This window comes from Ornithodoros turicata, chromosome 6 (genome assembly GCF_037126465.1).
Source record: "Ornithodoros turicata isolate Travis chromosome 6, ASM3712646v1, whole genome shotgun sequence".
NCBI classification, from domain to species: domain Eukaryota; kingdom Metazoa; phylum Arthropoda; class Arachnida; order Ixodida; family Argasidae; genus Ornithodoros; species Ornithodoros turicata.
This window is the reverse complement of record NC_088206.1, coordinates 25,597,655-25,623,807: the sequence shown is the minus strand read 5'-3', so window position 1 is coordinate 25,623,807 and position 26,153 is coordinate 25,597,655. Positions and strand designations below refer to the sequence as shown.

At 47.2% G+C, this 26,153-nt stretch overlaps 1 long non-coding RNA gene across 1 annotated transcript; it reads right to left on the bottom strand.

Annotated features, from left to right (window-relative positions):
• Positions 1 to 16,416: 16,416 nt before the first annotated feature.
• On the bottom strand, positions 16,417 to 16,909 carry LOC135397750 (uncharacterized). Its single transcript, XR_010423719.1, has 3 exons — positions 16,871 to 16,909; positions 16,691 to 16,793; positions 16,417 to 16,619 (listed from the first exon to the last, which is right to left on the bottom strand). It is a non-coding gene; the product is annotated as an uncharacterized LOC135397750 (long non-coding RNA).
• Positions 16,910 to 26,153: the final 9,244 nt, after the last annotated feature.

Sequence of the window (26,153 nt, the reverse complement as noted above, 5' to 3'; positions counted from 1 at the left end):
TTTCAGCAACGCCTGCGAGTTTCATGCTCGGTTCAAAAGGTGAAGGCGTCTGTACAAAATTGTTCAGTGGGACGCTTTTTCTTAGCTGCACCCTCTCAGTCCTATTGTGAGTCAAAAAAGGAACATAATGCAGAGCGAAATCGGGAGTGATCGCGAATGTGTATGATGTCACTAGGAAGGTGGTTCCACTCAGCAGATGTGCGGGGGACGAAAGACTGCAGGCACGTATTAGTGTGGTATGACGTTAGACCTATCTTGTGTTGATGATCAATCCGAGATGAAATGTAAGTTCATCCCTCCTGGGATGGTACTTGCGGATATTTGCAACAGAGGCCAACTGAAAGCGATCTGCTTCATCGAGGTAACCAATCGTCTTCAACACAGACGGAACACTATCTCCTGCGATGTCCGAAATAGATCCTAACGTCCATGTCCTGAAATGGATGTTACGTGGATATCCCTCGGAGCTACAGTCCACTTTTTCTCAGCTGCACCTTCTCAGTCCAGGCAGCAGCAGCACCAGGTGAATGTACACAACTTCCAAGTGAATTAAGACGCACGAGTACAATTCTGAAGCTGGTAAGTACGTCTCATGTTCTGTACACATATACCATTCGCGTTCAACGCACTTATTTTGCATGTGTTGTAGCAAATGATTCAGTGGTATAAACCGACCGACTGGTGCATAATGTACACCCATAGTGCCGAGTTGGACTAATTCGGGTGGCGTGTTCGTACAATCTGTGCAATCGGACTGTCTAATTATCACCTGTTCTATCTTAACACCGAAGTCGGTATATGAGTAAGAAATGTAGTGGTTTCGACAATTATCAGTAATCTTTCGTCGTGCTTAAGGATTCCTGTTATTTTGTACTTGTGTTTTTACTCAAAATTCTCATACTGTATTCTTAACTGGAGCAACAAAATTACGAAACACTTGAGGATTGTGTTAAAACTGAGGGCATTGCTTATTTTTACTGATTTCAGATTTTCAGACGTGGAGAGAAGAAATGCGCAGAAGGCAGCCAAGAGTCACTAAAGGCACAGGGGTAAAAAGATTGAAAGATGGAGGTTTAAAGTGTTATTATATTTGTAACTGATCGGGTGCTTTTACAGAGAAGAACATCAAAGGAGAAAGGTCCATAAAATCACAAGGTTCCGTCAGGCGTGGGGTAACCTGCATTGATGATTCGTCTGCAACGTTCCAGACCGGCAAGGTCACAGGACATAACGGGACGTATGCTCCGGGGGCCCCCACCATCTCGCTCATGATCAGAGCCGACAATTAAGGCATAATGGTTTCAAATTTCCAAAGATTCTCTAAGAAGTGGCATGTAGTTCAGAATTTGTATGAGTACAGCTTGGGACAAAAGTTTACGGAACACTGGGGTGCCGCTTTTTTCCCTTGAACTGATACCCTAGCAGCAACCAAGAGCGGACACACATATTGAGAGATTGCCGGAGACAGCCGGTCATCCGTTTCTTATTCGACCGCTTCCCGATACCTAGCACCGGACCGCTCCGATCAAGAAATACCCCAGTGCCATGTTCCGTAAACCTTTGTCCCAAGCTGTACAACACAACAGCGTGTACAGCCTGAGACAAAAGTTCAAAAGTTAGCTGAGACAAAAGTTTCGATTTTCTTCATCGGAGCGGTCCCCTGCGAGCTACCAGCAAAAGATCGAATAAGAAACGGGTGACTATCTATCTTTCAGTATGTGTGTCCGCTCTTGTTTGATGCTAGGGTGTCACTCCAATGAAGAAATGTGACACCATTGTGGTCCGTAAACTTTTGTACCAAGCTGTACATTGTACAACCCCGACAACTAACAAACACTGCTCGGTAAGGTCAGTGTTCCAATTTGAGATTTTGATGCCTATTTCTTCCCAAAAGGCTGCTCTTGCAAAAATGCTTAAGAAAGTAATTTGGGTGCACACCGGTATACCAAGACAAGTGCAGAACATGAAAAAAATTATAGTTCGACTTTGAAGGCAGTAGTCAACATAAATAAGTTTTACCTCTGAGCGATGGTTGCCGATTCAAGGCAACAACAAACTCATATGGAGGAGTGTTCTTGCCCATACGTTGCCACATACAATCCAGTGAAATTTATCGCAATATGCCGTCGCCGGCACATCGTGGCACCAGGAGTTGAACATTCATTGCCTGAGCTACACAGCAACATAGCCAAGCAGTGTCATAAGACCACCACAATTTATGGTCAACTTACCAACCATCGAGCTAAACGAGAATTGGCCGATGCAGACTACAAATGTGGACGACGCAGACACGCAACTTTGAGTTCATCCGTGCTCGGCGCCATTTGTTTTGTCACCATATAGTGCATCAGTTTTATCCACCATATAGTGGCCGACAACGCCGGTTAAGTTTGCGTCCGACGACATATCAGCGTGCACTGAAACAACACGTGACTAGCGTAAATTTTAGCTGACTATAAAATGCACATGTTGCGCGCGGAAAACTGCCAACGGCAAACTGTGACTAACCCACCCATAATATTGCAAGCACACAACTAACCAACCAACATGCCGCCGTGCTAAGCCAAATGGCTTCTAAATGTGTCCTTCGTTCGCTAAGGCGACTTGAACACATATAGAAAATTCCTGAATTTGAGTGGTTAAATAGTGATGTTATGTTCTTAATCGCGGCATAACATCTTACGAAGCAGCATTTCCCCTTTTCCTTGTTTCCAGGATATGAATTTCGAGAACGGGGGTTTCACGACCATGAATATCGAGGTCCTCCCTTATTCATCCCTTGACAAAGAGAAAGCAGGGTGAAAGAAAACGGAAAGAAAGAAAAGAAAACCAGTCAGCACTGACCCGGATAGAAGCGCGGTCGCCGCTTTCAACTTTTATTACGTCACCAATTACGTTTTTTTCTTTCTCCTCCTCGTTTGACCCGGAGGAGCGAGTCGAGTGGGAACACGCGCGGCGATGTTCAAGTGTCTTTTTTTCTACGAAAAACATCGCGCACAGAGAAAATTTTCGTGTTAATCATCAAGTTAAGTTACCTGCTTCCACAACGCGTTCGGAACAGAAAATTTTTTAGATGGCTTTCAGAGCTCCTTTAAGAGCATGGCAGGATACGAGTACTTTGTCTTTGAGTTTGTGGCGGCCCGTGGAAGACGACGACGACGCGCCTCTGCTGCCGCGCGCTACTGCGCATGTCAGCCAGTTCTACCGGCACCGTCCTAGCGTGAGGCCACGTCCATCTGCCCGCTGGGACATTCCATCATCGCCGGTCAGGACTCATGTAGAGGAACTCCACCTCCTCTACATTTGGTGACCCGAACAACGAACACCATGTTCGGCGTAATTCGGCCATGCAACATCCTAAATTTTTCGGCAAACCAGCAGCGAACCACCCTCTAGCAGGCAAGGCGCACCGGGACCACTGTTCCACCGGGGACCCGCAGGGAGACCACAGTAAACTGACTTTCCGGCCTCCACCTGCTTCATGATGGTCCTCCCCGGCACTTCTCTGGCGGCAACTGGCATTCACGCTGTCGTACCGGTCGCGGTATTGTCGCCCACTCAGCAACGCATTCATCCAGCAACAATCAGCACTCAGCAACTCACTCCCTCAACAACAATCAACGCTCGGCAGCACTCAGCAAGCGCTCAACGCACTCAGCAGACACTCAACACAATCAGCAACTACTCAAGCCCCCAACCACTCAACCAATCCCCAGGCGAAAATTTGAGCTGGGAAGTCAACTGGTACCAGCTCATTCCCAGTTCGCACCAACTGGTACCAAACTGGTGGCAACTGGAAAGTAAACTAGTACCAGTTCAAGCTGGGCTGGTGGCAACTGGGCACTTTGTGGTACCAGTTCGAGCTGGACTAGTAGCAACTGGGAAGTGAACAGGTACCAGTTCAAGCTGGGTTGGAGGTAACTGGAAAGTGAACTGGTACCAGTTTAAGCTGGTCTGGTGGCAAGTAGGCACTGTGTGCAACCAGTTCAAGCTGGGCTGGTGTCAACTGGAAAGTGAACTGGTACCAGTTCAAGCTAGACTGGTAGCAAGTGGAAGTGAGGTGGTGCCAGTTCGAACTGCACCAGTTTACATATTTGGGGGGAAGTTTCGGTTTCAGTGCCAGGACAGGTTAATATGAAGATTGCAAGACGAAGTTATTAAACGATCAATTTATTTCAATACAAGTCAGAGTTACATAGGGGTGGCCAAAAAAACAGCATCATGCTGTTTGACGAGGGCGCATCCCCCTGATTTAGTGCAGCAACAGCAAGCGGAATATACTAATTGTGAACATCAATATTAGTCGTGAAAAATACTATAGTGTAGCAAGGAAACGGAATAAATACATCACCACACACGACATCATAATAGAAAAAAAAAAGCAAAATAAGAGACATCATTAACTAGAACAATGAACATAACACTAGAGCATAAACATGGCCCGTAGTGCAACAGCCGACATGGAGTTAAGATTAATTCCCTTCTTTAAATAAGAATTCAACAGCTTGGCGATGTTATGGGGTAGCGACTGATCTCCGCATATTGTTCGCGTCCTTGGGACTTTCCAAAATAGATCCTGACGTGTTTTGCTAACTATTTGACGTTGTAGATTGCATATTGACAAGATTAACGTATTGTTATATTTGACAGCCTTAAGGTATGTTTTTAGCAGGAGGAAATCGTAAATATTTTGTACCTTCATAATTTTTAGGCCATCAAAAAGATTTGCTGTGTGATGATCAAAAGGAACGCCTGCAATCAATCTTACTGCCCTTTTTTGTAATAGATAAAGTTTAGTAATGTTAGTCTTAGATGTCGTACCCCACACGAGGTGACAATAGGTAAGGTGGGACCGTATTAATGTATTGTAAAGAATAACCTTTACGAAGTTCGGGAATGCGTAACGGTAAGTAGACAGGGTGCCAATGGCTTTCGCAATTTTGTTGTGAAGATACGTCAAGTGACAATCCCAAGTCAGATTATCTGAAAATAGAACCCCTAGGATTTTAATCGACCTTACAATTTCAATGGACTGGTTACCTAACATGATGTTAAAGGGAATGGATACAGGTTTATTACGTGTCCTATATAGCACTGCCTTAGTTTTGTTTATGTTAATAAATATTCTATTATGCTCTGACCATGTCCCGATCGCAGAAAGAGCCATGTTTGCATGCGTTACAGTGTCACTAATCGTGCTACCAGAAACAAATACACTAGTATCATCAGCGTAGATGAAAAATTTAGCTACTAGAGTTGTGTTTACAATGTCATTTATGTAAATGTTAAAAAGTAATGGACCTAAGATGCTCCCTTGGGGTACACCGGAAATAGTGGGAAGTAGACCTGACCGGAAATTATTATTCCATACATATTGGTACCTATTACATAGGTAAGATTCCAAGAGTGATAATGGTACTCCACGAATACCACAGTATTGTAGTTTATGAAGCAATATTGAACGATCAAGGAGGTCAAAGGCCTTTGTAAAGTCTATATATATTCCTAGTGTGTATAGTTTGTCTTCCAGGTTACCAATGATTAGTTCCTTTTGGGAAAGCAGAGCTGTTTCTGTAGAATGGTTTTTACGAAAACCAAACTGTGAACTTGTTATCACTGTGTGCAATGAGAAAAAACTTGTTAATCGGGCATGTATAATTTTTTCGAGTCCTTTCGAAAAAGTGGGAAGAATAGGTATGGGCCTGTAGTTGCCAAGGTCGTTAGTGTTTCCGGATTTGCGCAAAACAATAACCTTGGCAACTTTCATTTTATCTGGATAGATTCCAGATATCAACGAAAGATTATATATATGCGTCAATACTGGGGTCAACAGGTTGATAACGTACTTGACAGGTCTTATTTGTATATTATCACAGTCGCATGCTTTACTATTTTTAATGTTCATAAAAATTGTATGCACCTCGTTTTCGGTAACCGGTGCAAAAAAAATCGAATCAGAGACGAAAGTAGACAATGTTCTACAAGCGTCCGTGATATCGCCAGGTTGAATCGCGCTTCGGCTAGCAATGTTTACAAAATGGGTGTTGAATTTTTCGCACAGATCGTTACCAGTTATCACTACATCATTGATCTTCATGTCAGTAATCTCGCGCTGATCAGTTTTTGTGACGTTTCTCAGCGCCTTCCATGTTGCCGCAGAACTTCTAACATCACCAAAAAGCTTACTGAAATAAGCAACCTTTGCGCATTTGACCTGCTTGGATACATAGTTGCGGTATATTTTATATTGTTTAAGTATGTTTGGGTCGCGAGATTTGATAAACGAGTGGTATAGATTGTTCTTCTCCGATATCAGCTTTAGAAGCTCATCGGTGACCCACGGCTTGCGAATGCGCCGTTTCACTTTGTAAGTTTTAAGAGGAAAATGTGCGTCATAGATACATTTGAATTTATAAAGAAACTCATCATAAGCAGCGTTTACGCGCAGCTTCGTAAGTACAGGACTCCAGTCAGCATGCTGGACATCATTTCTAAAACTATCGAGAGCAGCTTTGGTAATGGACTGGAGACTGTAGAGTACTGGAGGCTGTTTGATTGGACGATGTGTGTTTACAAAGGCATAAATGGGCAAATGGTCACTGATGTCATGAGATAACACGCCTGACGTAACAGCATTTTCGTTTATGTTTGTGACAAAGACATCAATCAATGATGATGAAGATTCAGTATGTCTAGTAGGTATCTTTATGACATTAACTAAAGCCATTTGTGCCTGAATCTGACACACAGTCCAAATAATAAAAATCAGTCAGTCAAATCAAGATTGTTTCAGGATATAAATAATGCGCTTATTTTTGAAGAAAACGGATATGTAATGATAATAATAACGTTTTATTTGTGCTAGAGAACGGCCACAGGGGCCTTGTATAGGCAAACATAGAATCAGACATTGTCGCAAAATGCAGCATAAAAGCAACCAGCAATATCATGCAAAAGAAAAACACGACAAACTATGCTAAAAAATAAAACAAAAATCTCACAAGAGTTAGGAAGAAACAGATATTTGCTGTTCGACAAACGCATGATTACTTTTTTTTTGGGGGGGGGGGGACGAATAGGAAGGAGCAAAGAACGAATTGTAAGCTGAGACAGCAAAGGTTTGGCGACGATAAGATCATAGGGACAGCATGCACCTACATAAAATGATGACGGGTTGCGAAGCACAGCTCGAAGAGGACAAATAATTCACATTTTTCCACTGTGTTCGCATGCAAGCTGTGTATTGAAGGAAGACCGGCTGGCCAGGTTTCCAAAAGCTAGTCTTCGCCGGCACGCCGCAAAATTTGGGTCCGCGTAATAGAGGTAAATGATGTCTGACACATAGCGGACCTTAATTTTAGCCCACTATATTCGTTGGCCATTCATTTCTGTATTTCGTAATTATTTCACGCAAGCTGCTGCGCTATAAGTCCGCATCGTGATGCTCAACTGGATTGAGCAGTAAGTTGGATGGACTGCCGTGAAAGCGCTTTCTCAAATACGTGACCGGCGGGACGATACAGCGAGAAGGACGAAAACTTTACGGCAAGTTGCCTCTCTTTGACACTAACTTGGTTGTCGTGGCAGATTACAACATAGAATTCATTTCCATTTTATCTTCTGCTTTGACTTTCTGTGCGGGCCACTCCTTTCACTTGACGCTGCTGACTGGTGCGGTGGTACATACCAGAGCATTACGCCGTGCTCCCCCTCGAGGGGCCGCCGCCGTCGACTGAAAACTATAGCGCACGGTGCCCATAAAGTACAGTGTCTCGGTTGCGAGGTGTCCTACATTGGAGAGACGGGCCGAAAGCGCAGCACAAGACTAAAAGAGCATGAACGTGATGTTCGCAACTCAACAAACGCAACGCGATTTAAGACAGAGCTCACCGAGCATTGTTGGAAAACAGATCACTCTTTTGACTACGCGAATGCTGTGACCTTAGGGAGGGAACAAAGGTGGGGTCACAGGAAACTGCTTGAGTCATGGCACGTGCGAGGAGAACCTTCAACGTGTAATACCAATCGCGGCCCCCTCCCCCAAGTATTTGCCGACCTGGTTAAGTAATCCGCGGAGGAGGAGGAGGAGGAGTGTCGTTGGGAGGAACCCGAGAGGTCTGCCTGCCTGATTAGGCGGCATGTTTCTCAGGAAGGGAAAGGTGGTGGAGAGGAGGAGAGGAAAGGGTGAAGTGGAAGACCGAGCGGAATCCGCTCGGGGGGAGGATAGCTGCGTCCATGGGCCGACTTCAGGGGAACTGTGCCGGCATACGCCTATTACACATCTGAGGGAAACCCAGGAAAAACCCCAGACGCCACAGCCGGCCCGCGGATTCGAACCGCGGACCTCCCAGTCGCCAAGCGCACGCGTTACCGCTGCGCCACCGGAGCTGGTAAGTAATCCGCTGGTTGCGGTCGCCTCTCATTCTGCTTTCACTGATGATTCCCCCGCATGGGAGACGAAACGTCTGCATTAAATTGTTATTTGTTGCGTCAAGCCGGTGTGCAACTTCGTTGTTTTTGCATCCTCACGAGGGCAGATAAGGATGGGGAGCCCTCACCCTTACGTCACCCTCACCTCACGCACATTGAGGTGAGGTGAGGTGAGGAAAAATTTCTAAAAGAGAAATTGAGGTGAGGTGAGGAAATGTTTCGAGAGGGAGATTGAGGTGAGGTGAGAAAATTTTTCGACAAGGACGTTGAGGTGAGGTGAGGAAAAATTTTTGAGTGGGATGGGGAGAGGCTATTTTCAATTGTGCGATCGCTTAAAAGGGCATGGAGAGCCAGCTTTTTCTATTACCAGTGTAGCAGAAATGTTTTGTAGTGTGAGCACAGGCTCTCTACACTAAAATGTGTCCGCCGTAAGCCCGTTAGTTTCAGACTTTCAGTTGAGTCACATACATGATGTGTCAGATACATGAACAACTCAATATAGTTTGTGTGCTTTATGTGTTTAGATTTCAACAAAGCAACTAGTCAGTCTGTAAGCAGATGTGTTTCACGTATTATTTGGAACGATAGTACATGACAACAAATTACCTTACCAGAGACCATAGCTGGGCGAACTCACTCATGAGGGCCCTCATGAGTGCCCCTCACCCTCACCTCTCGCCTTTGAGGTGAGGGTGAGTGAGGGCAAGCCCGCGATCAGGCCATCCGTGAGTGCACTCATGAGGTTCTTACCCTCATGAGGTCTCCTGTGAGTGCACTCATGAGGTTTTGCCCCTCATGAGACCTCCTGTGAGTGCACTCATGAGGTCTGAGGGGCGCCAGGTCTGTATGAGTGAAGTGACTGGTGAGGCCTGAGGGGTCTGAGGTCAGTATGAGTGCATTCAGAAATGAGGTCAAATGACGCTTACGGGACGTGGGCAAATTATGAAGGCACTAGTGATATGGTTCCAGCGATCCAGCTACCGGCTGTGTGCACTTTAAAGGGCTGGTGTTCCCGTTTTTAGCAATTTCGTCTACATAGCGCTGGGAACACAGCCAAGCGTCCTGAGCTGACGGATTAGTTGGTGATATGGTTCGAGTGACCCAACTACGCGCAGTGTGCACTTTAAAGGCCTGGTGTGGCCGTTTTTAGCAATTTCATCTACGCCGCGCTGGAAACACAGCCAAGCGTCCTGAGCTGACTGATTACTTGGTGATATGATTCCATCGACCCACCTACCGGCAGGGTGCACTTTAAAGGGCTGGTGTGCCCGCTTTTAGCAATTTCATCTACGCCGCGCTGGAAACACAGCCAAGCGTCCTGAGCTGACTGATTACTTGGTGATATGATTCCATCGACCCACCTACCGGCAGGGTGCACTTTAAAGGGCTGGTGTGCCCGCTTTTAGCAATTTCATCTACGCCGCGCTGGAAACACAGCCAAGCGTCCTGAGCTGACTGATTACTTGGTGATATGGTTCCATCGACCCACCTACCGGCAGGGTGCACTTTAAAGGGCTGGTGTGCCCGCTTTTAGCAATTTCATCTACGCCGCGCTGGAAACACAGCCAAGCGTCCTGAGCTGACTGATTACTTGGTGATATGATTCCATCGACCCACCTACCGGCAGGGTGCACTTTAAAGGGCTGGTGTGCCCGCTTTTAGCAATTTCATCTACGCCGCGCTGGAAACACAGCCAAGCGTCCTGAGCTGACTGATTACTTGGTGATATGATTCCATCGACCCACCTACCGGCAGGGTGCACTTTAAAGGGCTGGTGTGCCCGCTTTTAGCAATTTCATCTACGCCGCGCTGGAAACACAGCCAAGCGTCCTGAGCTGACTGATTACTTGGTGATATGATTCCATCGACCCACCTACCGGCAGGGTGCACTTTAAAGGGCTGGTGTGCCCGCTTTTAGCAATTTCATCTACGCCGCGCTGGAAACACAGCCAAGCGTCCTGAGCTGACTGATTACTTGGTGATATGATTCCATCGACCCACCTACCGGCAGGGTGCACTTTAAAGGGCTGGTGTGCCCGCTTTTAGCAATTTCATCTACGCCGCGCTGGAAACACAGCCAAGCGTCCTGAGCTGACTGATTACTTGGTGATATGATTCCATCGACCCACCTACCGGCAGGGTGCACTTTAAAGGGCTGGTGTGCCCGCTTTTAGCAATTTCATCTACGCCGCGCTGGAAACACAGCCAAGCGTCCTGAGCTGACTGATTACTTGGTGATATGATTCCATCGACCCACCTACCGGCAGGGTGCACTTTAAAGGGCTGGTGTGCCCGCTTTTAGCAATTTCATCTACGCCGCGCTGGAAACACAGCCAAGCGTCCTGAGCTGACTGATTACTTGGTGATATGATTCCATCGACCCACCTACCGGCAGGGTGCACTTTAAAGGGCTGGTGTGCCCGCTTTTAGCAATTTCATCTACGCCGCGCTGGAAACACAGCCAAGCGTCCTGAGCTGACTGATTACTTGGTGATATGATTCCATCGACCCACCTACCGGCAGGGTGCACTTTAAAGGGCTGGTGTGCCCGCTTTTAGCAATTTCATCTACGCCGCGCTGGAAACACAGCCAAGCGTCCTGAGCTGACTGATTACTTGGTGATATGATTCCATCGACCCACCTACCGGCAGGGTGCACTTTAAAGGGCTGGTGTGCCCGCTTTTAGCAATTTCATCTACGCCGCGCTGGAAACACAGCCAAGCGTCCTGAGCTGACTGATTACTTGGTGATATGATTCCATCGACCCACCTACCGGCAGGGTGCACTTTAAAGGGCTGGTGTGCCCGCTTTTAGCAATTTCATCTACGCCGCGCTGGAAACACAGCCAAGCGTCCTGAGCTGACTGATTACTTGGTGATATGATTCCATCGACCCACCTACCGGCAGGGTGCACTTTAAAGGGCTGGTGTGCCCGCTTTTAGCAATTTCATCTACGCCGCGCTGGAAACACAGCCAAGCGTCCTGAGCTGACTGATTACTTGGTGATATGATTCCATCGACCCACCTACCGGCAGGGTGCACTTTAAAGGGCTGGTGTGCCCGCTTTTAGCAATTTCATCTACGCCGCGCTGGAAACACAGCCAAGCGTCCTGAGCTGACTGATTACTTGGTGATATGATTCCATCGACCCACCTACCGGCAGGGTGCACTTTAAAGGGCTGGTGTGCCCGCTTTTAGCAATTTCATCTACGCCGCGCTGGAAACACAGCCAAGCGTCCTGAGCTGACTGATTACTTGGTGATATGATTCCATCGACCCACCTACCGGCAGGGTGCACTTTAAAGGGCTGGTGTGCCCGCTTTTAGCAATTTCATCTACGCCGCGCTGGAAACACAGCCAAGCGTCCTGAGCTGACTGATTACTTGGTGATATGGTTCCATCGACCCACCTACCGGCAGGGTGCACTTTAAAGTGCTGGTGTGCCCGCTTTTAGCAATTTCATCTACGCCGCGCTGGAAACACAGCCAAGCGTCCTGAGCTGACTGATTACTTGGTGATATGATTCCATCGACCCACCTACCGGCAGGGTGCACTTTAAAGGGCTGGTGTGCCCGCTTTTAGCAATTTCATCTACGCCGCGCTGGAAACACAGCCAAGCGTCCTGAGCTGACTGATTACTTGGTGATATGATTCCATCGACCCACCTACCGGCAGGGTGCACTTTAAAGGGCTGGTGTGCCCGCTTTTAGCAATTTCATCTACGCCGCGCTGGAAACACAGCCAAGCGTCCTGAGCTGACTGATTACTTGGTGATATGATTCCATCGACCCACCTACCGGCAGGGTGCACTTTAAAGGGCTGGTGTGCCCGCTTTTAGCAATTTCATCTACGCCGCGCTGGAAACACAGCCAAGCGTCCTGAGCTGACTGATTACTTGGTGATATGGTTCCATCGACCCACCTACCGGCAGGGTGCACTTTAAAGTGCTGGTGTGCCCTCTTTTAGCAATTTCGTTACGTCGCGCTGGGAACACAGCCACGTGTCCTGAGCTGCCTCATTACTTGGTGATATGATTCCAGCGACCCAACTACAGGCATGGTGCACTTTGCAGGGCTCGTGTGCACGTTTTTAGCAATTTCGTCTATGTCGCGCTGGGAACACAGGAAAGCGTCCTGATCTGACTGATGACTTGATGATATGGGTCCAGTGACCCAACTACCGGCAGGGCGCACTTTAAACGGCTGGTGTGCCGGTTTTTAGCAATTTCGTCTACGTCGCACTGGGAACAGAGCAAAGCCTCCTGAGCTGACTGACTACTTGGTGATATGGTTCCAGCGACCCAACTACCGGCAATGTGCACTTTAAAGGGCTCGTGTGCACGTTTTTAGCAACTTCGTCTATGTCGCGCTGAGAACACAGCAAAGCGTCCTGATCTGTCTGATGACTTGGTTATATGGGTCCAGTGACCCAACTACAGGCAGGGTGCACTTTAAAGGGCTGGTGTGCACGTTTTTACCAATTTCGTCTACGTCGCGCTGGGAACACAACAAAGCCTCCTGAGCTGACTGCCAAGTGTCCTGGGCTTTGCTGTGTTCCCAGCGCGACATAGACGAACTTGCTAAAAACTGGCACACCAGCCCTTTAAAGTGCACCCTGCCGGCAGTTGGGTCGTTGGAACCATATCACGAAGTGATCAGTCAGCTCCGAGGGGGTTTCCTGTGTTCCCAGCGCGACGTAGACGAAATTGCTAAAAACGGGCACACCTGCCCTTTAAAGTACACCCTGCCGGTAGTTGCGTCACTGGAACCATATCACTAAGTAATCAGTCAGCTCAGGACGCTTTGCTGTGTTCCCAGCGAGACGTAGACGAAATTGCTAAAAACCGGCACACCAGCCCTTTAAAGTGCACCCTCCCGGTAGTTGGGTCACTGGAACCATATCACCAAGTACAGTCAGCTCAGGACGCTTTGCTGTGTTCCCAGCGCGACACAGACTAAATGTAAAAACGTGCACAGCAGACCTTTAAAGTGCATCCTGCCTGTATATGGGTCGATGGAACCATATCGCCAAGTAATGAGTCAGCTCAGGACGGTTTCCTGTGTTCCCAGCGCGACGTAGACGAAATTGCTAAATACGTGCACACCAGCCCTTTAAAGTGCACACAGCCGGTAGTTGTGTCGCTGGAGCCATATCATCAATGCCTCCATAATTTAATTTGCGCACATCTGGTATGCGTCATTTGACCTCATTTCTGAATGCCCTCATGCTGACCTCACACACCTCAGGCCTCACCAGTGACTTCACTCAGAGACCTGGCGCCCCTCAGACCTCATGAGTGCACTCACAGGAGACCTTATTAGGGTAAGACCCTGATGGGTGAGGTCTTTCGTTTGTGAGGGCAGTGAGGGTGAGGGCGAATGAGGGCCTGTGCTCGTGAGGGCGAGTGAGGGCATGTGCCAGTGAGCGCACTGAGGGTGAGGGCGAGTGAGGTTTCACCAAAATGCCCACCTATGCCAGAGACTCATGTAAGAAATGGAGGCAACAACACGCGCTTTTAGTGCAATAAGCGCAAATACTGGCATGGTGGTGGTGGTTGTGGGGTGATGTAAGAGCTCGCCGGCATGCTGGCATATATTCCGTATTGCCACAAGTTGAACCATTGAGCTTTTAGTACAGCAATGAAGTTAGGTAAAAGGGCACAAGAGGTTTGTGTCTTCATAAAGTAATTTAATTAGTAAGTCAACACATAAGTCTCTAATAATCTCTACAGCTCGCCCACTTGATGGATTCAAAACAAGGGTCTTGAAGACAAGGTCTCCGAATTCCGGCTACAAAGTACCCTACGTCCAATTTTTACTGATTGTACATGTAGTGGATACTTGTTGCAAGAAGGACGAACCAAGCAAGGTAATGAATCTTTATAGTGGGTACTTTTTGAACTTTTTGTCAGGAATCAACCAATGAAGCAGTAAAAAGCCAACTACGACGTATACACCTACCCACTCCTAATACTTTTTTTTAATTCTGTGTTAGCGCCGCGAAGCAGCTGTGGCTATTAGCGGCGCCACTCCTAATAGAAAGAGCAATTGTGAAGTGAAAACGTTTCACAGAAACAGGTTAAGGTGAAACGAGGCAAAAAAATATGACAAGTAGGTTGAAGTGAGATGAGGTGAATTTATTTTAGAAAGAAGGTTGAGGTGAGGTGAGGAAGGCACTCTAGAAAGAAGGTTGAGGTGAGGTGAGGAAAATAATTTAAAAAGGAAGTTGAGGTGAGGTGAAGAAATTTTTTCAGAAATATCTTGAGGTGAGGTGAGGAAAAACATCTAGGACGAAAATTGAGGTGAGGGCAAAGACCGTGAGGGCATTTGCCCACCTCTGCCCGTGTGACAAGGGTATAACTCAACCTGTTTGACCAATGCTCCGACAGCCGACGGTCCTGTTGCAACACATTGCATACTGTCCTGACTCCCTGTCGAAACCCCTTCTCGCCTCACGTGCTTCACGCTCTTGTGCCAGGCAAAGCATGCGTCTCTGTGCACCTGCGTTGGGCTTGCATTGCATTGTGCAATTCTCTCCCTGAATGACAATGCGGAATTAGCTCTTGCTGCCTGCGCTAGATGCACAGTGTTGATGATGCACAGTTTGATATTTTGTATGCGTGTGATGCGCAAGATGAAAAAATTCTCAGAGTTGTCGCTAATAAGCACAAAGAAAGAAGGCCATGAAGGCTAAGTGAAAAAATGCGAAGTAGTTTTAGCCCGCTGTAACCTAACTACTGTAGTTAACTACAAAAAGTTAGCTTCACTAGTAGTTGTAGCTACCATTTTTGCAAGTAGTTTCTAACTACTTTTTAACTACCATGTAGTAGTTTAACTACAAGTAGTTAACTGCTGCTCATCCCTTAGCTATCATGGTTGTTGAAGTGTATGCGTTGCAATGCGGTAATCTCGATAAAATTTCCGTTGGCAAACGTGATTTGGCGCAAGGCAAAACAGTAACGTTACCTCCACATAGCATGAAATCTCATTTCAAACCAGCTCGGCTCACTCCTCTCACTACCGCCCACTCAATGTCACGTGATAGAGCCGAGTCATGCGGGGCTCCGCTAACGGAGTGCCAAAAAAATGAGCTCCTCCGAAAAGATCAGCAAAACGAATGCCTGTCAGATCGCGCTTACCAATGGAACGAAACGAGCCACGAGCCCTCGCGCAGGCTCGGTTTCCCTCGTGCGACGAGAGATGGCGGTAGACCCCGTGACTATACTCAGGACAGGACTGCCGGTCTCTGTACTTGTTTCGCTCGCTCCCGGCTCCTTCTAGTGCTCTTTCGTTTGCGTAAACTGCAGAATGATTTAAGGACAAACAGCTTTATCGTTTAATTATGTGCAAACTGTTCGTAAGTGTTTTGTTAGGCACTGACATGAATGACTTGCATGAGAGCAGGTTTGACCCGAGCACCCGGATGTACACTAAAATCTCACTTTCAAATTTATATATATGCACCTCTAGTAATGCACTTGCATGCATTTAAAACATTTAACAAATTTGCTGGGGCAACAGTATCTTACATTAAGCAGTGTACAAAAAGCATGCATGGTTGAAAGTATGTATTTGCATGAAAATCTGGCCTCTATGAATCATGCTCCCTAGTTAAGAGTTTCAAGCGATGGTTGCTGACTACAATCAGTATTGCATGAAGGGTACCTTATGCAGCAGCTAGTCCAATATACAAATACACTCCTGAATTATGCATTCACATGCAGTTAAAAGCCACTTCATATTGCATAGGACAATACTAAGATGCATGAAAATTTGTATTGCAAATTTGCATTACACTGCATGTAAACACTGTAGGTACTGCATGAAAATTTTGCACAACATAATTCATTTGTGAGATATACTAGCACACCAGCCACACATCTTTTTGGTACGTTCCAGAATGTTTACTCAGACAATAAATAATAGCTTAGGATAATAACTGCTTAGGATAACTGTCGAACACAAACATTTTGCAATATCTGCCCTTACATTTTCACACAGACCGTGCAACCAAAGAGGGTCCCCCCAATTAGATGCAATGTGGAGTCGGAGGAAGTCAACGAGGTTGCACAGCCAGGGACGTCATCACAACCGGCTACACGACCACATGACCCTGCTGCAGACCACAGCTATGTGGTACGAGACAGTCCACGCACACTCAAGCGAAAGGCCAACGTAACACTTGAGGCTCTAGAAAGAGTGAAGAAAAAGTTAAAGTGCACACGTGAAAAAGCTACAAGATTGCAAAAAAAGGTGCTCACTGTGGAAGGCATAATGAGTGACCTTCGGGACAAATCTCTTGTGTCAGCACAGTGCAGTGACATGCTCCGTGGCTCGCTCTCCGATGTACAGCTTGATTTCGTGCTGCGTACAATGAAAAATAAGGGAGGTAAAGTAAGCAGGGAAAAGTACCCAGAGACACTTCGCCGCTTTGCACTCACCCTGCAGTTCTATTCAGCCAAGGCATATGAGTATGTCAGGCGTACTTTGAACATGGCACTACCTCATCAATCAACAATGAGGACATGGTACAGCTCCAGCCATGGTGAACCAGGATTTACGCAGGAGGCATTTGATGCTCTTCAAGCAAAGGTAGATGAGCAGCAGAAGCTTTCGAAACGTGTCCTGTGTTCCCTCATGCTTGATGAGATGAGTATCAAGAAGCAGATACAGTTTACAGGACATTCATTCCAAGGCTTTGTAGACCTTGGCACAGGAGTCAACGACGACAGCCAGGAGCCAGCGACGCAAGCTCTTGTGTTCCTCGTGGTTGCAATGGATGGCAGTTGGAAAGTGCCATGTGCATACTTTCTTATCAACAGCCTTAGTGGAGAGGAAAAGGCTAACCTAGTCAGCCTCTGCCTTCAGAAGTTGCACGACACTGGTGTCCTCATAGCAACGATTGTCAGTGACGGTTTAGGCTCTAACCTCACGATGTTTCAGGAGCTTGGCGCCAACATGAGAATCCCTAATATCAGACCGTGGTTCCAGCACCCTTCTGATGCTTCATGGAGGGTCCATGTCATCCTGGACGCTTGCCATATGCTGAAACTCATCCGAAACGCATTGGCTACCATGGACACGTTACAGGATGGCGATGGGAAGATGATCAAGTGGAGCTACCTTGTGTGCCTACACAAGCAGCAGAAATCCGAGGGTCTTCGTGCAGGCAACAAGCTCAAGGCAGCGCACATTGACTGGACAAGTCAAAAAATGAAAGTCAACCTTGCAGCTCAGACAACAAGTTCGAGTGTCGCCGACGCCTTGGAATTCTGTGATAAGGACCTGCACATTCCGATGTTTAAAGAGTGCGAGGCAACGGTGACATTCTTGAGAAAGTTTGACCGCCTCTTTAACATAATGAACTCCCGCAACCCATTGGCTAAGAACTTCAAGGCTCCATTACGGCACGCAACCAGACACCTCTGGATGACATTCTTTGCTGAGATGCGTGGGTACATCGCTGGTCTGAAAGACTGCAGTGGGAGGCCACTCCTAGAGTCCCCACGCAAAACAGGATTCTTGGGCTTTCTTGTGAACATGTCAAGCCTCGAGAGCCTTTGTGAATGCCTACTGTCAGGTGACACTCCTCTCCTGAAATACCCACTCACATACAAGCTCTCGCAAGACCACCTCGAGCTGTTTTTCTGTGCACTCCGTGGCCGAGGTGGGTGGTCAAACAATCCAACAGCAGGGCACTTCATGGCTGCCTACAAAAGGCTCCTCATGCACCATGAGATTCAACCTGGAAGAGGAAACTGCACAGTGCTGGACTCCACTCATATACTTACCGTAGCCTCTACAGCAGCAGCAGCGGCCTCCACTGATGAGATCGATGTCCATACATCACGTTATTTTGGTGTCACTGACACGGAGCAGCTCAAGGACCACGATTATGGGGTAGGTCCAGACTTAGAACGACTGACGGCCTTTGTGGAGGACGTCGTGGGGTATATAGCAGGCTATGTGGTCAAGACAGTTACAAAAAAGATCTCGTGTGCAGACTGCATTGACGCCTTGACTGATGTTGCATCCCAAAGTGCACTACTGCTCCGAAAGTCGCGTGGTGGGCTTATCATGCCATCCGACAGTGTTGTCACCATCTGCAAAATTGCCGAGAAGCTGGTTAGGCAGATGCTTAACATTTCCGATGGATCTTTACCTCCGCATGCTGAGGTTGGGGAGCTTCTAACGAGAGCAGTCTTGCAACATATCTCATCAACATCACTGCTGCCCACCATCTTCCCCAGTTTGCAAAAACATATGTTCGAATGCAGCCCAAATGAAAACCATGTGATCCGTCTTATCAAAGAAGTTTCCCAGTGCTACAGCAGGATCAGACTGTACCACCTTGCCAAGGAATATACAGAGAAGGTGACAGCCAGGCCTCATCTGCGAAAGAAATTGTCAAGATTGATCGTATTCAACAACCAGTAATGCACACTACTCACTTACCTGATTGACTGCTCCAAACTTACTTTTGCAACTGGACTTGTGATACTTCAATGTTGGAGCTTTCACCACAAGACCTTGCTACTTAGCCTTTTTATGACTAATTCACTCTACCTCTAGTCATTTTGAACTGTCTTTACCGCCATTTCCCTCCCCAGTGCACATATTTCTAGTCAATATGTTTTTACCGTCATACAGCCTTTATATCACATACTTAATCTCATTCTAGTCCTTTGGAAGTGCTTTAGTGCCGTTCGACATTTCGTGTCATGACTAGTAATATCTAAACTTCCTGTGCAAAGCATATTAAGGTGGTTTCATAAACAAACGTTCCAAACATTGCTGAATGCCAAGAGTCAATTCTGAGAATACTGCTCCCTGGCATTCCACACCCCCGAGCAGAAAGGAAATGGGAGAAACACGAGAAGCAACATGCTGCACACGCTGACGGACGACAAAGGAAACGTAACACAACAAATAAAACACCACACAAAACCAGCAAATCACATAATCGTAGTTCAAAGTGCAAGATTGGAACGACGCGCGCTCACACGAGTACAAAATAGACAGGAAATAACAGGTATGTGACGGGATTTCACACAAAAAACGTAAGGAACCCAATCACGAGGGATTTCTGCAGCAATCCGCGGCAAAATTTTAGCGAAGCAGCAAGGGAAGCGCTCACAAACAGCAAAACTTGTCACAGCTTACATGCATTCCTATGGGCTGTAATCGCTCTGTTGAGCACCGCAATATGGCGGCCGGTTGTCGTACCCTTTCCCGCCCCTGTAGCGCTCGGCCAGGCGGCGTTGCGATCAGCGGACGACAGCGCCGCATGTGGAAGCAAATCGAAGCATTGGTCCGCACTCAAGAGTGTTTCGGTTTCGCGGGTTTCGCTCTGAAGCAAGCAAGCAATGTATCGCATACTGTGTGGGTTTGAAAAGCTGGAAGCCATTGACGTTCTTTTTTTCTTTTTTTCATAGAATTACATTTTTCGAAGGGCCAGTTACTAGTCAAACATGTTTTCGGCGGCGACGAAGCATCGGACGGTAACGAAATCGTCGTTAAAGCGATGTGCATTTCAGAATAAGTGAACGACAGCGTGGTTCATAACGTTCGGTTCGAGGTGAGTCGGCGTGATCTTACGTAATAAATGTAAACTGTACATCAAAATGATATACCTGACCAGAAAAACATTGAATGCACATTTTACCCGCACTGAAAGTTGATTTAACTCGATTTCGATGCCTCTCCATCACAGGTGTCCAAGTGCCCGTGAACAGTTTGTGTTGCGTGGTGTACCTGTAAAGCGGGAATTGCGGGAAAATGCAAGCACGCGGCAGCAGTCTGCTGCTACCTGAACAAGGGAGAAGAAGCGACATGTACGGGGCAGCCACAAAAGAGGGGCACGCCAAGCTCAAAGCCGCAGTGTGACATGACAAAGGATATCGCCGACTTATTTCCGAATACGTATGTATAATGTGGACAGTGTGCTTTCCTTTAGACAGGAGCTTGGGTGGAGACCTTTCATATTGTATTTTTAGAGCTGATGAGGCTACAGTCATCTCTGCTGCATCGTTGATTTTTTGCCAATCATCTTTCTCTACTGAATGCTGCTGCTGTACTCTGCTGCATCGTTGATTTTTTGCCAATCATCTTTCTCTACTGAATGCTGCTGCTGTACTCTGCTGCACCGTTGATCGTTCGCTATTGTGTTAATGGTGATTCTTCAGCATTTTATATGTTTCGTTAACCAGTATTGTACTGTGTATCGAGTACGGTGCCTCAAAACGGTGCTTTATTGCTTTTGGTAATAAACAGCTTACATCTGATATATTTATCCTTGTTTGCGTAATGTTTACCTGTACAGGTATATCAACCACATGCCTCCCCGCTGCAAAAAGAAAACCGCCTGGTGATATCATTCACACGTACCCATGAATACTTTGTCCACTCGCTGAGGTCCTTGAGTCTGCACTGAAGGGGGCCTTACAGTGCGACTGTAAAGAGGTTGTGAACGGCATTTATGACAACGTAGTAACGGGTGAGCAAACGGAGAAGCTATTCATCTCCTAAAGGTCATGAGAGAGACACGCACGGTGTTTCATTATGGCATTCCAACAAAAATGCCAGGGTCTCGTAGCGGGTCTCCTGGAGAACATCAGTAAGTAAGTGATAAGTAAGTAAGGCGGAAGTAAGACCCTCGAAACGGCGGACTAGTAGCGCGAGGCGTTGCCCACAGTAACCCTTTCATATTTCCCTCTAATCTGCATACGTTATGTTAGAAAGTAATAACTGTTTGGCAGAATGTGTGTTACATCCAGTGGCGTAGCCACAGGGTGGCTGGGGGGGGGGGGGGGGGAGCTTGAGCCCCCCCTACCTGCCACGACCCACACAAATCGTGCAAATCCGAGGAGAACATAATATATGGGGGGGGGGGGGACCAGTGTGACGATCGCGAAAGTTCTTGCAGTTCATGGCGTCTATCTAAGAAGCACTCTTGAATGGTTTTCAAAGTATGAGCTTTTCAAAATACTTCCAATCTCGCGACACCATCTCATTGGTCATCGTATTGTGAACGTCCAAATCAACTATTTTCGTTCCTTTTTTTTTCATCCTCAGTTTGCAGTGTGCACAAGTATGTGTGTGTTGTCGGACACAGGATCAGCGAGGGGGGGGGTCGTATCGAGCCCCCCCCCCTACCTTGGAGGTCTGGCTACGCCACTGGTTATATCCAAGTAAATTTGCACCGCAAGCTGTTTGGGTATAACTATGTTATCTCCAGGTGGAATGCAGAGCGGAAACTTTGCGGCGCTTCTACGGTGTACAGACGCAATTAACGCTTTCCGCCTTTGTGTCCCAAGGTTCTCCGAGCAAGCGATAAAAATCTGATTTTTTTGACGTTTTTGGAATGTGTTATGGTAGCCAACGACGCAACAGTTGTTCCCGATCTGCGTTGAGGTTTGCCGTGCGTTGGCAATCTGAAAGGCGGCATATTTAACCACGATACATGCATGGCTGTGCGAACCAGTCACTGCTCCCGCTTGGGCCCCGATTGGCGCTCGCGTCGCCGGGCAAACTTGAGGGCAACAGGGCTATAGCGAAAGAAGCTCATCTGACAGGCATTCATTTATAGAGGAGGCATTGGCAAAACTCACAACCTATTTAGTCAAAGGTCACAAAGATCTCTGTGGGTCGTTGTCGGCCCCTAGTGGACGTAGAGAACGAGCAACGATCGAATGCAAAGACCAGTGGCAAAGACGCGTCGGTCGGGTCATAAGGTCAAGTCAAGCCACTACAATCCATCCATCCATGCAGCGAACTAATACCCCTGTTACACGGGATGATTTAGGCTGCGTTCCAATACCCCGGTTAGTCGACTGCCTAGCGGTCTAACCGGAAGTGCCGCCATGTTAAGTCCCATTCAAAATCATGCCAAGTCCGCTATTCAGTCGGCTACCGCCTAGTGCGCATCGATGCAGTCTAGTTATACGCCTGACCATCTCACAGCCGGGATGGAGACGTGCGTTGACGGTACCAGCGTGCCTGCTGTTTCTGCTGGCTTTAAATGTAAGTTGCACATAGTGGTATGTTTTTTTTTTTAAACCAAGACATAATAATGACAACAACGCGGGAAACGCTAGTACCTGCTGCGCTTGCGCCGTACGCATTTCTTGCATGAGCAACGAGATGGCGCCACAGGCGCCTCGGCTAGGCAAGCCTGTTCCAATAGTGACAAGCACAGGTGTCTACTCAGCTGCCTAGTCAGGCGGCTTCGCGGGCGCGAGGTATTGGAACGCAGCCTCAGTGTCATTTTCGTGTAGTGCAGTAGTGCACTCCAACCAGCGAATGTCACTTTCTCTACGTGTTTGCTACACGGCTTAAGTGAGTGTCACTTATGTAGTGATGGCAGTTATGATAGATAATAAACGGCGTCAAAATTTCCAGGCGTGCGCCATATTACCTTCCTCGGAATGTTTCTTTGATTTAGAAACATGTCCTGTTAATTTTCTTCTAACATTAAACAAATTGGCCTCAAACATATGCCACAACAAAAATGGCCGCCGCCGGATTGTTGAGACCGCGAAGTTGTCACAGGCTGTTAACGAGAGTAATCACATGTTTTTTGGCACCGTCTCACACTGTACTTAAATGAAATAAACACACTGTGGAAAATACTCGTATAAAAATATTGTGGTGTCGGGACCCCTCGCATTTTCTCAATATTTTTAGCTGTGCCACAAAGCTGCCATCGAGGCTACACACAGTGTTGCCAATTTAGCGGATTTCCCGCCAGATCTGGCGGATTCGACTTGCATCTAGCGAAGAAAAAAAAAGTCTAGTGGCTAGCGGAATTTCTGACGGGGTCCTGGCTGAATTTAGGGGATTCTAGCGGATTCAGACTTTCGCCGCATTTTGGCTGAAAAGCCCGAAAAATCAATTTCTTCCCTTCAGCATGGTAATTACCGAACCGAAACCAGTCACCTGAAATTTTGGCGGCAGTTCGCGCTCAAAAAGCTCACTTTCGACTCGCTCTCTTTCCTTCTCTGCGAGAACCTCTTTGCCCTTTTTGGAGAACACCCACCACTAATGCCCCGGTCAGAGAACAACGTTCCTGGCCCTTTAGTAGTTAGGGCCGTGATCTTGCGCCATACGGACAGAAGGGACTTTGCTCAGTCCTTAGGGCACGAAATTTGGGCCCTAACTACAAAGGCCTTACATGTTGCGGTCACCCAGCACAGCATTGTTTACAAGTGGACATGATGACATATAACCCGAAATTTTGCACCAGAACACGAATTAAAGTAATGCGTAAGGACATCTTGCTCCCTCTTGTAGTAGCCCACAAAGTCTTCCCATTGGGAGGTGGAGTTGCGTCCATGGCTTCCTTTCTCGCTTTCACTAGCGTCTGTTGCAGTGTGCACTCTTCTATAGACTGCTAAAATGCCAAAAATTAGTTACAAGCAAAAATTTCGCAAGGAATGGCTCCGGGACCCTCTGCTAAGTGCACGGCTACGGAGCAGAACGGCGGCAGATTGGACAGAAACGGCGGAGTGCCGATTCTGTGGCTGTGTGCTCAGTACTCAGACCTCAATGTGCATGGAGAGAGCACAAAGCAGAGAAAAGCATCGGGACATTTCACGTCCGGTCAACAGACAGTTCGCATCGCCCCGAGAAAAGCCGATGATCCAGCACATGAGACTGAAGGTAGGACAGCGCTTTTTATTGCTGAACCCAGTTCATTGCTGACCGCCGATCATCTCGGGGAACTTTACAAGAAGTCTTTCTCGGACAGTGCTGTGGCAAAGGAATATAAGATGCATCTGTCCAACTGTTCAGCTATGGAAGAACATGCTTTTTCCGCACTTCAAGGAGGATCTTCATCGCACTGGGGCGGTGTACCGCCAGAACGGCGGAGAATGACCCACTACACCATCATCCCATGTATGTGTGTGTGTGTGTTCATCGCACCTTCAGCCAGCTGAACTTGATAAAGAACAAGTTGCGCAATAAAATGAAGCCGGACATGGTCGAAGCCATTCTCGCTCAGGCTTGAGACCCAGCAAACCACAGATATCCCAGCGATATCCCAATAACATCCCGGCGTGGATGTTCGGATATCCCAGGGATTTGCCCAGAGAGCCCGTAGAAGTCATTTGTACATCCATAGGACTAGCAAAAGACCCGCTTTTGTACGTTTCAAGAACGTCCTATAAATATCGCGACGGGATATTCGGACGTTCAGAGGATATTCCCATTTGCATGCTTCTTGTCGTTTGGAATATTTATAGTGGTTTATGCTGACATTCACCCAAAATGAAACAAGAATATGCTGTAACATATCTTTTATTTACCACACACAATTTTTTGCGGTGTATTGTCAGTTGTGAGTACCGTAGTCACAGTAGACGCGTAACGGGATAACTGAATTTTATTTGATAGGTTACATACTAGATATAGCATAAAATTAAACGAGCCGTGCGGCCACGCGTCCGCTTCCGTTCGTGTCTAGTCGTTCTCTCTCGCGCGCCTCGGCCGGTGTGCCTCCGTTGTCATCTAATGCCTCTATTTCGATAAGCAGCGATGCCTGGCGATGGATTCTTACTACTAACACCACCGGCCTTTAATCAATTGCGACCTCGCAATTGTCGTCCAGCACGATGTAGTCATTGAGCCATTGTGGCTGTCGCTTTGGACGTTGAGACGTCGTCCGTGTCCGTGTGTCACAGTCGCTGTCGGGGTGCGATTGCGGAACCTCTGGCGAAGTGTTGTTGGAGTTGTCTTCATTCGAACGTGTAACCACTCGTTTGAGCTGTCTCGCTGTAGCTAGTCTTGATTCGTGTTTGCCATTACAGGTTCTTTCGATGATGTACGTTTGGTTTTCCGCAGCAGTGATTACAAATGGGCCGTCGAACGGAGCGTCAAATTTGTTCTGTGTAATGCCATTGTTGTACCACACAGTGTTGCCGATTTTGTAGCTCGGTACGAAATGTTTCTTGTCGTACGATGACTTCATGCCCTGAAGGTATGCGGTCAGGTTTTCGTAAGCCTCGAGTCGTGATGTCTCCGCATCCTCCTGCATTTCGATTGAGATTCCTAGTTCGTTGTCAATGGAAAGGCGAGGTACGTAGTTGTACAGTAGTTCGAAAGGAGTAGTCTGGAGTCCCACGTGTTTTTGGGTATTTACTTCAAAGGTCGATTTTTGAAGATACGCACTCCAATTATCGATATCCCCATTGATGTTCTTTCGAAGTGGTTGCAGGATTCGTCCGTCTGCTCGTACCACAAGGCCGTTTGTTTGTGGAGCATATGGCACAGTAAGAATGCTCGAGATGTGACGGTCTCGTAAGTAGGTTTTCACAGCTTCAGAAGTCAGTGTTTTGTCGTTATCGCTGATGAGCGTTCTGGGATGTCCAAATCTGTTGACGATTTCGTTCTCTATGAATTCGATGACGTGAAGCGATGATTTGTCAGGTACTGCCTTCGTTATAACGAAGCGGGTTGTCACATCTACAGCTGTGATGAAGTAGTGATTGCTGTCGGCTGTGTAAATGGGCCCAACGTGATCAATGGCCACTGCTTCGAATGGCATCTGTTTAGGGAAACGTGGGCTTAATGATCCAGGTTGTGTACCCGTAGGGTGATTGAAGCGTTGACATGCGTCACAGGACTTTACATATGTAGCGATGTCCTTGGCCATATTGGTCCAGTGATATTTTCGTTCGATTTTTGATCGTGTTCTTGTCACATCTGCGTGTCCCGCATTATCGT